Raw genomic sequence first — 12,696 nt, forward strand, 5'->3', positions numbered from 1 at the left:
GAGAAAGAGGTTTTTCTCAGCTACTCAAACCCACAGGTTTAAGAAACCCCCAGTTCTGCTTGAGACTTTGCCAAAACCTCTCCAGACTGACCCCAGCACTGTAGGATGGCTCCTACCTTCTGTATTCCCATAGGCTAAGGCTCTTAACAGAGCCACTCACTCAGCTGCTTATGGATTAGGCTACGTCAGCACCTCTAATATGCCCAGGAATAGAAAAACCAGGCTCTAATAAAACAACAGCAAAAAAATATCAGAATAAGGAAGTACCTTTTTTTTTTCTTAATACACAACAGGATTGCTAATCTCTACTTTTAAAGAGGAAAAGATCTGTTTTCATCAAAACATCATCAAAGAGGAGGCAGGTGGTACTACTGAAAAAAACCTTCAAGACTCTGTGTTGTAATTTCAGGTCTGGGATTCTATTTCTCTAGTTATTAAGAACTGTTTGTGCTTCTTAATACTCAAGGACAAAAAAAATGTAGGTTAATATCACTAAAGCTTCCCTTTAAACATCAAATTAAAAAAAACAAAATACAATGCCAGAATGTACATATACATGTATATATGCCAGTCACTCTTACATCCTTTCGTTTGTATTAGGTAGGTAGCTAAGTTAAAAAAAACAAAACAAAACAGAAGTTATTTTAAATCCATTTAGCCTTCTATGATGAATTTAATAAGTATTACACTATGGCTGCAAAAAATATTAAGCCTGCAAGCATTTTCACTGGAAAAGGAGTCCAAATTCCCACATGAGTTGTTTATTTAATCTAGATTTTTCTCTTATAGTTCACAATTATTAATAACTTATGTGACTGATTTTGAAGCCTAGTATTTCATATCTACTGTGATTTAAAATAGAACTCTGTGAATAGCATAGCTGATAAATGAAGCAAATCTAACAACACAGAAAAGGATAATATTATAGGAAACTTTGTATTTAAACAGCTTTCATTTCCAGTTGATGATACTTCTGGAACAGTGAGTTAAGCATATTTTAACTCCTACTGAATCTTCTCTGCCAATCTCAGTTTCAAAACTGTTTTGTCCACTTACATTCCCACACCAACTTTTCTCCCCAGAAACCACCAAAGAGCAAGGAGAAAATCAGACTAGAGAGAGGGAAAGAATGGAATAACTCTCACAAGCATAAGGCACTGTGGAAAAACTCAAATCCAGGAATGTTTTCTAATCTCATAAATATAACTGACACATACGTATACATTACTTACAACACCATAAAGCTTATACAGTTTGGTGTGATTTTCAAGACACCTATCTTAGCGATGAGAAAAATACGACCAATCACGTGAACAGGGGCATTTACACATCTCTGTAATGTGGCCTACACTAGGATTTCACTCAACTGCCTGTCCAACACCAGTCTGTTTACATTAGATAAAACATATTCTGTTGATAAAAAGCTCAGGAAACATGGTTCTGTATAGGTAAAAAGTAAAAAGTAGAGGGCAAGCCAAACAGAAACACAGCATGTTTCCACATAAGGTGTATACAGTAAGTAACATGTAGAGTTACAGGACCTACACACACAGATATTAAACCTATCATATTTGAATTTGAGTTCTGTCATTTATCAATCTGAGTTTCAATGACTTCACACAGCTAGAGAGGTGTTGGTCCTCCTGGTCACTAGGACCAGCTTAGCATGTCTGCACACTCAGGTGCAATGTGATGTGCAACCCAGGCTTGACTAGAGCTTCAGCAAGAGATGCTTATGTTGCATGCCACCTTTCACATCTCTAACCTGGCCATCAAAATAATGTTCCTTTAGTCCCAGAGTAGATACTGAAGTGCAACAAAAGGTTCAGTAAGATTATTGCTTTCAGTAAGAGTAAGCCCAACTCTATGTGTCTTCTCTGGCGCCTCATCAAAAATTAAACTCGTTTTCAATTTCCACATACCTGCAGCACCAAGAGGGTTTACTTTTCTTGTCTACCCAACCACCCATTACTAGGAAGCATACTGAAACTTCAGGCCATTCTTTTGAATGCCAAGCACTGAATTAAAACTCTTGAGTTGCAGAAAGTGTACCTAAACATTATCTATAATATTTCTACACATTTTGATACTGCTATCATGGTGGAAGAATAACCCACTGCACACATATGTACAATGCTCCACACTTCCTTCTATAATACTGAGATGCTCTCATAAGCATGAATTTCATTTAACAGTGTATAATAATAAACTTTCAAATTAAGAATCAAGAATTCAAGCTGCTTTGTTCCTAAAAGTTGCGAGTTAACAGTAGTCTGAAGTCAAACATACCTATATTCAAGTTAAACAAAGGGTAGTACTCAGCTCCACAAAAGGCCACAGTCACAGTAACTTTAACAGGTGGCTATGAGGTGAATTGGACTTCACTTTGATGTCCTCTGTGCCCCCAAGAAGTTTCGAGTGCTGCACCACTTGTTTAAATTGTATACCCAAATTATCCTTTCACTACAGTGCCCAGTACGGCTTTCCCATCCTCTTTGTCTCTGAAATGCATTTGGAGTGTCTGTCCTGGAAAACTCAGTGTCCTCCTCAGTCTATGATGGTTTGCTGGACCCTGGTCCCAGAGGGTGCCTGCCTAGTGGCAAGGATGTGGTTCCGGATGTTATGGGAGAGACCAGATGGAGTTTAGCCTCTATTTCCTATCCCGTATTTGTAGGAACAGGTAGATTCCCTCAGCAGGTGCTTCCTGCTGATACTGGTATGCATGCCAGTATCATCCATTTATACTGGAGCAGCAGCGTAAGAGTTGGGAAGTAGAAGAAGCTTTTTTCTTAATAAAGTTGGAAGAGCAACCAATTTAATACACGCTTTTTGAGAGAATACAGCTACATGCATGAAAGATTACGCTTGTATCTCCTCCCAACACGCAGAATTGCAGTTTTTACTTAAAACAGGTATCTGTTAGATGGACGCTAAACTCTTGGCAAAACCATTGCGAGTGCTAACTAAGCACATTGTTACTAAGCACAAAAGTTAAAGCTACCAAATTATGCCAGAGCCATACATGAGTGGCTTACAAAGTATGATTAACTTGATGCTCTTAATACATCCATGAGTTCAAAAACTTATCTGTGAACATGAGTAACAGTTACTAATAACTTCAAATTTCATGTTGGTCTTCATTTTATTTGCTTAAGTAAAATACTTCAACCAGCAATAACAGAAGAAGATGAAAGTTTGATTGCCATTTCAAAGCACTTAGAAGCATTAAACTCATAAAAATGTTGTTGCTTTACTTAGTCAACTGCCAAGAAATAAAATCTGATGAACACCAGCTTTGTAGTCATTTGTGTCTATGTGTATATACACACGCACATATATATGAATACAGGCTGTGACCAAATAAAACATTCATAGAAATGGCTATATGAATCAAACAAAAGAAACAGTTAGTTAGTGACTAATCTGTCATGGAAGCTAATAGCAGATATCTTGGAAGAAGGTACAGGGCAGCTGTAGAATGTTCCTTCCCCCCTATCTGCTTTCTGTCTCTGACAGTCAGTGGTACAAGCTTAGCTGCTGTGTTGCTGTGCCTCCTCCTCCCTCTGAACCTATCTTCAGTGGTGCCTAATTCCGTCTTAAATCCATATATACCTTTGGCCTCCACAATGCTTACAGGCAACACCCTACAAGCTTTACAACAGTTCTCTATAAGCTCCCCAAAGCAGAAATGACACTGTAAAAAAATGGAACAGTTCTATGGGGACGCTATGACTCAACTGAAATAAATCAGAATTTTATCACTGACTTTACTGAAGCTTCGATTTTCCTCCTAGTCTACTAGAAGATGTCAAACTGTTATTTCTCTCTTTTGTAGGTCATAAATCACTCCATGGGCCTGAAAATCTATGCTTGTATCCTGCAGCCCAAAGAAAACAAGATTACTCTACTATTAAAGCCGAATGCTAATAATGAACCATTTTATTCTCTCTGTAAAAATAAACTGGAATTATTTCTTGTTAATAATTAAACAGTTTATGATAAAGAAGACTCACAAGTGCTAAGAAAGAATATCTATTCCAAGTATTTTTAATTTTGGATTGTAATGGAATATAATTACTAAAGAGAGGAACACCCACTACATTCATAGAAGGAGCTACCAGAAGTCTGCAATACACTGCCTCAAAGCAAAAAATAACACACATTTATAACTACTTGGACTGAACACCTGGAAAAACTTCAGGAAAAGGACCAAAAATAATTTTATTCCATGCAGTTCTAACAGAAGTTTCTTCATGAGAATCTTGGGTTGCTCAATCACAACAGCCTATGCTATCAGGAATGGAAAATCACAGCAGTACATCCTGATGAAGTTTGTTTAGGGACAGCATGCATAGGAGAAAATTAAATGGAAACAGCAAAGAGGAGATACAGGTACAACACACATTGCAAATGAAATGCATTTATCATAAACTTCTGGTTTGAATCTTCATTTACAATTTTCGCCCAATTCCTGCACTGTTCCTTATGTTCTGTATACTCACAACCCAGACAGCCCTCCCAAAAGGCCCCACTGTACACCTTCAGCTATCAGGGAAACTACACAGGGATCAGCGTCAGACTCCTGGGTACTGAGAGCAGCCCACTTCTGAAAGACACAGGCTTTCACATCTTATGCCTCACCTCCAGAGACCAAAGCTTTACCTGCTAATAATAATTTTTAGTCCACTTCAGGCATCCTTCTAGGCCTGCCGCAGATGAATGTAAGCAGTAAGAGAAGCTAAGGAGGAATGCAGGCAGTAAGATGACTCCGCGGGATTTCCTCCCAAGTACAGTGATTATCAACTTACAAACACCTTTCTCATTTACTCAGCTCTAACAGCTTGGCTTGTAGATCCAGTCCTCAGTCCTTAACTCAGCTTTCTTATTACAATTACGGGGCTATTATATAGTAATGTGCTAACAAACTTATTCCACTTAATAAAGTGGATTCTGAGAAAAAATGTTTTCACACCTCCCCTCATTCTTTTCTATGACTAGCCTAAATAAATAAATAAATAAAATTTCACTATAAAATCTAACCAGAGAGTTGACTTCGTAATGATGTTTATTATTAAAAGTCGTTCTAAGAACTCTGGAGTAAAAAGAAACATTTCAAAGTACACCTGTAGTTCACACTTTCCAAGAAGGAGTTTTTTCTTACAATATGGTATATTTTGCAGTCATACCTTCCCTCCTTCCTGGCACAAGAAATTTCCCTTACAGAGAAGACAACAAAATGCAGGGGGGGGAAGGAAGAGAGCAACACCTTTCTGAACATTACCAGTGTAACCCTGTTGACTACAGAAGCATACATAATTTGGTGAAGTGGGCAAACAAAATTACTCTGGTCAAAGACAGTTTTATATGTGCTAGATACAATAATTCTGTAAGAAATTGCTCATGAAAGAAAACACCCCAACTTGAGTTTTGTGAGAACACAGAGCCACCTGAAGAACATAGTCTACACAAAAGGTTGATTCTGTTCAAATTTCCCCCCCTTAATACATCCTAAAAGGCATCAGGGAAATAAAAATGACTGTACAAGAAGCAAAAATTTATTTTTCTACAAAACATAGGTGCCAACATATCAGTAAGCACTACTCAGCCCCCACTATCTTGTTAGATCTTCTGTAATGAAATAAAGGAAGAAAACACAAGACGCAGAGAGGAAGTTTCATTGTTCTTGTGGCTTCAACATTTGGTGCCGTGAACGTGACAGGCTCTCAAGCCTCTACTCAACGGCACCGCCTGCCCCAGGCCTCTGTACCAAAATGTTACTATGCTGCAATTAAAATAATCAAACCAACACAAAAGAGAACAAGCAAATAAATAGTGCAAACTTGTTTATGTTTCTGGCTCTGCCCTCACAGTATGAAATAAAGTCTCTTCAAACACAAACTACGTTAATTTAAAAAACAATTAATTTTTTCCTTTCTCCCTCCTATCTCAAAGTAGCATGAGTTTTTCAAAGTCCAAAAGAAAATAAACTAAGGCATTTCCTGTATGTATTTAGTTAATTATTAAACTGATTACTAAGCAGGATAGTCACGACCACTTTTTCAATAGGAATCTGGGAAAACACACTTTTAGCAAACTGCCAGTGCACTGCAGTAATGACTGATCATATGCATCCTCTCAACCCAGCCCTTAACTTTGGAGGCAAATTTCTAAAGCAATGACAACCAGCACTCCTGTACAAATCCAAACGCTTAATTTTATCTTCTTTTTTTGTGGTCCAGGATTAGTATTACTGCTGTGATTTAAGGAGAAACACTGGGCTTAATGCTGTGTATGAGAGGAAAATAAAGTCAACAAGCCTTCAATAACTTCCCAGGCTGGGGAGACAGCACACTGTCTTCATTTTACTACAGGTAACTACCAGTAACCTTTTGAGGGGGATATTATCAGTTAATTAATCTGCAATATTAAATGCTGTCCTCCCAAGGTTAAAAGAAAGGTAAATACTGCCAAGATATTTAATGACATCATCATGCATAACCATGAGATAAATACGAGGTCTGAAGATTAACTGAATGTCACTCTGTTTATATGATCATGTACTTGTAAAGAAAACTATTAAGATCAGAGAATAGAGAAAGTTATATAACAACTACCAATGTTTCAGTGTGTTTTGTCTACTCAAACCCTTGGTCAGAAAGAGAAAGCTTTTTTGCAAAAATGTCTCACTCTGACATACTTTGTACTTTTTCATGTGCATATAAATTACTGAATATTGAATAGTAATTACTGCAATGAAAAAGACACTCTCAGGCTCCACCTCCTCTTGACAGTGGGAAAATATAGATGGGTTTGTGTATTATTCTGGATGCCAGAAAACTTGCTTACAAAAATATTTCCTGTGCACTAAGATATATTTAGCCTCATAAACCCATAAAACTGTCACAGGCAACCACAAGTACACCTGTAGCCATTAAAACGGGGGAGGGGGGGAGGGAACAACAGAAACTGCAGACTCAAATTTACATTATTTCTTTGCAATTGTTATTTAGAAATATTATCTTTAAACTCTCTTACTCAAACAGAAATTAGCTGTTCCTCCCACTCCCCCAAACCAACACCCCCTTGCCCTCCTGCACCCCCAACATCCAGACACCTGCGATGCACACAGGAACACAAATACATGCAAAGAGAAAGCACTAACAATGAAGTCACAGCACTTCAGAAACACACCTTGTCGTCTTCCAGCCTTTACAGATGAAGGCAGATCTCATTAGTTTTTCTGCGTCTTCAGATCAAGATGTAGATAAATCCCCCATCCATCACACTGGCTTTTTATTAAAAATGGGAGAGGAAAAACAAAAAAAGGAAAAAAAAAAAAAAAAAAAAAAAAAAAAAAGGGAGACGATTACCAGTAAATTTACAGCCTTAAAAATATCAGCTCTCCATTATCCCAAAGCAGTGTTATGTCTTGATGTAAACCAAAGCACATGCTGAGTGAGGACGTGCGCACACAGCAGCTTATCATCTCTGTCATCTGCTTCTAATGACAGCTGACAAACTGGCCACGCTAATCCTTCCCTAACTGCTGATCAGAGAGATCCCCCTTTGACAATCCAGCATGGTGGAGTACTCGAAAATTCCTCCTGCTTCTGTTCTGTTGCTGCTCTAAAAAGCAGTTTCCTTTTCATTGAGATAATAGCCTTTTCTGCAGTCACGTGGCACCCGGGCTACATTAGCAGAGCTTGATGATAACAGAGAAACTCCCCTCCCTCCCTTCTGCTGATTTTAAGTGTACGACTCCTGAAGAAACCCAAACCTGGCACACTTGAAATCATTTTGCATCTTCCTCTGTTGAAAAAGAAAATGTGCTGTCGATGGGGAAGAGGAATATATGGGCTCTCTCTACTTCTTGCACCAAAACTAATTAGTGAATACATTTTTAGGCAGGGTCTTTGTTGGGGCACACACACTGGTCATAAACATGTCATATGAGACTAAACTGAATATTAAGCATGCTTAATACTGAGTATCTGGCATGCTAGAATTATTCTTCTTCCCCTAGAGTACTTTAATTTTTTGCCTGTAATTTTAGCACTGCTGCAATAAATACTCTTCTCTCAGCAACAACCTATGGTTCAACTCCTCCCAGCACCCAACTCTCCTGCAAATGCAAAAAGCACAAATAACAAATGACCCACACTACAAACTCCAGTGTCAGTGCTTCTATATATATTTTTTTTAAGTGACATCATTTATCTTGCTTTAACGCAGCATCATGACAAGTATCTTAAGCATTTTTTAAATACATTGTCCAGTGGGGAAACCTTCTTAAGCTTTAGCTTCAGAGTTCCCTCCTGAATGCCAAGCCTCAGGTGGGTTTGCACCTCACCATTCAGAAGTTTTCCTGCTTGTAAAAGGCAAAGTACACATACAGCCATAGTGCTCTGTCCTGCCTTCACTGAAATAGTTCACAGACTGAAAGAACAAGCCTTTCCTCTTCTGCATTAGCACACCATTTCCCTATTACCTTGGCACACAGCATAAAGATACCCAATTTACTCTCCCAAGCTCTGTCCACTTCTGACAGCACTGGGCAGTAAAGCTGGGCACAGACCACCGTAGCCTCACCCAGACATTCAATTGTTAGGATTTGCAAACTATTTAAGAAAGCTGTGGATTAAGCACTGCAAGATAAGTGTCAAGCCCACAGAACAACTTTTGCAGTTTTGTAGCTGCTCTTTTCTTATATGATCAAGAAATAAGACTTATCTCCTTTTACTTTAGGGTAGGTATTAGAAAAAAGGTTCTTCACCCTGAGGGTGGTGGGCACAGGCTCCCCAGGGAAGTGGTCACAGCACCAAGCCTGACGGAGCTCAAGAAGTGTTTGGACAGTGCTCTCAGGCACATGGTGTGACTCTTAGGGATGGTGCTGTGCAGGGCCAGGAGGTGGACTCAATGATCCTTGTGGGTCCTTCCAACTCAGTGTACTCTGTGATTCCTTCAATTTCCATCTTTTCCCATTATGCCACTTCATTCTCCTTAAGACGATCATAAACTTATGTTTTTTCCAGAAACTAGAAAACAGTGTTCGAGTCTGTGGTTGTACTTCCAGGAAAATAAAATGGAAACTGTAAAGAAATAGTGGCTATCCTGTACCTACCATCTTTGCCAATGCTACGCCACCACCCTTTCTGTTTACCCCTCTCCCTAAGGACAGCTCTTCTCAGGAAAGCAGCCCTGCCCGAGGCTCTGGGGAAACCTGCTCCAATGCTGTGATCAATGCTAGGAGCTGAGGCCCAACCTTTCTGCAGCAGAGGAGCTGAAAATTAAATGGGAACGAGGCCCCTTCTGCAGCAGCATGAATCCTGTTTTCTACTCTTCCTGCTTCCATGCTATAGAAGGAATCTGTGAGAAAGATCCTCAGTCCAGGAAGAAATAATCTGGTTCCATAAGGAGACTATGTTCAGCAGAAAAACATATTCATAGTAAATTGAGGTAGCTTATTTTTCCCAGTCCTTTCTCAGTATATCCTTCCATCTCAAAGCACTACACTGCATAGGGTAAGCAAAATGAACATTATTTGGAGCTACGTACAACTTTTAGCCCAACAGAACAGGAACTGCTTTGCAATCTTAACTTTCTTTTATCTTATTTGCATTTTCCATACAAATTCCTTAGCTAAAGAAAATGCATCAAGCATACTGGTTAAATTGGAAAATGATAGAAATAGGACAAAACCTGAAGATTATGGAGAACATCTCTGATATGCAAGAAAATATATTAACAGTCACCAGAAGGAAAATGAGCTTTCACAAGAATGCACACACAAAAACCACTTCACTTGTGAAGTACAAATCTAAGGAAAACATTAAAAATGGGAGCATTCCAGTCAGATACCATAGCTAGAACTATACTGGTAATATTTACAGGAATCATAAAATGAGAAAAGTCAAAACAATATGGTGAGCACAAACACAATAATCACAGTGTTAAGGGAAGAGTTATGTGTAAATAAAATGAGGTAACAGAAAAGAGTCACTGTAGCAATAAAATAGACTGAAAAAGGAGTGAAAGTACACAGATGTTGTTAAAAAGATTGCTTAGTGAAGAACAGTATACAGAGAAAGCTAATGGAGAAGTGGGAATATCCCACTGCAGTGTACACTGTTTTTAGACAAAAAGGGGAAGCAGAAATGAATTAAAAAATATTCCTGACAGAAAAACACTGCTCTAAATGGGAGCAAGGGAACATGCAACAGCAAAGAAGGAAAGGCTCTTTGGCTTTATCAGGGAGTGAATACATGCTTCCAATGACATGACAGAGTTGTTGCTACCTTTTAAATAGTTTCACAGGAACCATACATTTAATTTAGGGATGAACAGGTGACCTTCAAAACTAACTCTCACATTAGAGATTTTTTCATGTTAGGATAAGACACAGCAGAAGAGGTTCACAGCAGAGGGGTTCACCTAAGTTTTCTCTAAGAAATGTATCTCATAAATACTTCATTTTCTTTGCCCAGCCACAGGTGACTTTGCAGTAGACATGGGGAAGATGCACTTTCACTAAAACGTTGACAAATTACATTCTAGCATGATCAAGTAATTAAAACTGATAAACAGAACACTGCTTTCAGTGCACGCATTTCAGAGTTTTCTTAAGCTTATGTTTTCTTTTTCTTCCTTTATTTTTTCTTAAGAAAGAGTGAATCAGGCAGAGACAGGACATACCACAACAATCTGGTGTTCTTTGCCCTTCTAACACACCCACACCTGAGGCAAGGACTGGTAAAGCCATCTCTAAACATCATTTCAGTCTTTTTAATTCCAAACCATAACTTTTAGTCCTTTCTCTCACTCTGTACACCATACCCAGGAGGATGAAATTCCATCCTCACAATCCCCTCAATCCTCTCAGTTTGGAGTAGCCAAAGGGGTACCCAAATTGACAGCTGTAGTCACAGCCCTCATTTGCAAAATAGCAAGACATTTCAAACTGTGTTTGTAAGATTCCAAAGCTGACTCACTAGGCTTTATTCAAGGCTAGAGGCGACTGACTTTTGGGAAAGCTGACTGCACAGCATTAAGTCTCACTCCTTGTGAGAAAGACTGGAAGGACACTGCACCAGCATAGAGAACAACCAAAAACAATTAGGACTGACGGCTAAGATTCAGAATAAGGATATTATTGCTGAGATCAAGAACAAAGACAGTGCAGTGATTTGCATGTGTTACATTTCAATAAATGTAGAAGCAAACATACAGTTTTCAAATATTAGGGGTGTTTTTTAAACTCCTCCATCTGAACACTAACAAAAAACATTGGGTTTTCAAGTCAAAACTGAAAACCTGTTGACTTACATATCAATGACATTGATGTTTTATCAGTTTAGGAACCCCTAATTCACCACTACTTGAAAACTAAAGTTCTTCCTTTCACTAGCTGAGGAAAAATAAATAGGATATTGTAGATAAATCTAGTTTTCCTGACCTTTGCATCTCCTCTTGAAGGGCACAGGAATTGTATCAAATGTACTTCCACTGGAATTTGTTGCATCTGGGATTGCTCACAGTCAGTCTCTGTATTAGCAGTACATGCACCGACAGTGTTAAGAATCTTTTGATTTCTGTCCATACGAGGCAATGAAAAGACACTCCCTGCTCTCTCAACCTCTTAGATATTACAGCTGACTTCTCTTTGTAGCATGAAATGTCCATGCTTCTTGAAAACAGCTCATCAAGGCTCTCATAACTTCATAAACATGCACCCAGCCGTCCACTCAGAGCATTCCGTGTGCAAGTTTCTGCAATATTTAACTGGAGAATTCAATACTGAGGTGTGTGCCATATATAGCAATTAAGTTCTGTATGGGCATGTCCACTGACAATTGTGTTCTTTTTTTTTAAGACAAGTTTGATGACTATGGTTAATTGAAATTTTTGAGTAATGGTTGATGAGGATTTTTTTTTTTTTTAAATCTCTACTGCTTCATTCCTTTGCCTTTAATTAAGAAGGGATATAAGAGAAGAAAAAGGGGCTCTTTCAGTGCAATCTGGAAATGGTCAACTCCTGGCTCAGTTCTTTCTCTCACTGCAAACTAAAAAAGGGTGCTCTCCCCTGCTCAGAGCCTCTGAAGCAGGGTGCTTGCCAGTGCTCTCTATGGGTTACACACAGAGAGGTGCTCTCTGCTGGAAATGGGCCTCAACCCACAGAGAGAAGAGTTCAATACCATTAGGTGCCTTCATCCGTGCTGACGCTACATGAGAGGAACTCAGCACAGGAAGTTGAGCAAGCAGAGAAAAGCAGAACCAGAATGGAAATACTACGGCATAGAAAAAAAATGTTGCATTAACACAGTAAGTTACATAAATGTAATAACATCTACCAATGCTTTTTTAACAGAATGTAGCTAAGTTATGAAGAGTCTGGGATTTTTTAAAAAGAAATTACTTTATGCTCTACAGAATGTGCCTTCCAGTGAATATATTTTTAAAATCAGCTCAAACTCTTTATTTTACCTCATCTCAAAACAGAAGTACTTCTAACAGTAAGTACTTTTAACAGTAAAAGGTTCCCAAAATCTGCAGACTGACTGCTGGCAAGATTCAATGCCTGAGATTTGAATTAGACAAAAGTTTAAACTAGATAAAAGTCAGAAAAGAAAATGTTTATTATTAACAGCAAAACAAATCCATACTAATTAATCCAAAAACAAGGTAGGTTTTCTTTCATGT

The 12,696-nt window shown here is 38.5% G+C and overlaps 1 protein-coding gene across 5 annotated transcripts in view; it reads right to left on the reverse strand.

Annotated features, from left to right (window-relative positions):
• Nucleotides 1-12,696, reverse strand: part of NCOA2 (nuclear receptor coactivator 2) — a 189,801-nt gene that overhangs the window by 84,748 nt on the left and 92,357 nt on the right. Inside the window, exon 4 of one of the 5 annotated variants that reach the window (XM_048286206.1) lies at nt 7,192-7,289. The exons of the other annotated variants lie outside the window; for them this stretch is intronic. The gene's annotated coding sequence lies outside the window, so the exon portion shown is untranslated. The remainder of the gene's footprint in view (nt 1-7,191; nt 7,290-12,696) is intronic. 5 annotated transcript variants of the gene reach the window in all.

Source organism: Corvus hawaiiensis, chromosome 26, assembly GCF_020740725.1.
Source record: "Corvus hawaiiensis isolate bCorHaw1 chromosome 26, bCorHaw1.pri.cur, whole genome shotgun sequence".
Classification (NCBI taxonomy): Eukaryota; Metazoa; Chordata; class Aves; order Passeriformes; family Corvidae; genus Corvus; species Corvus hawaiiensis.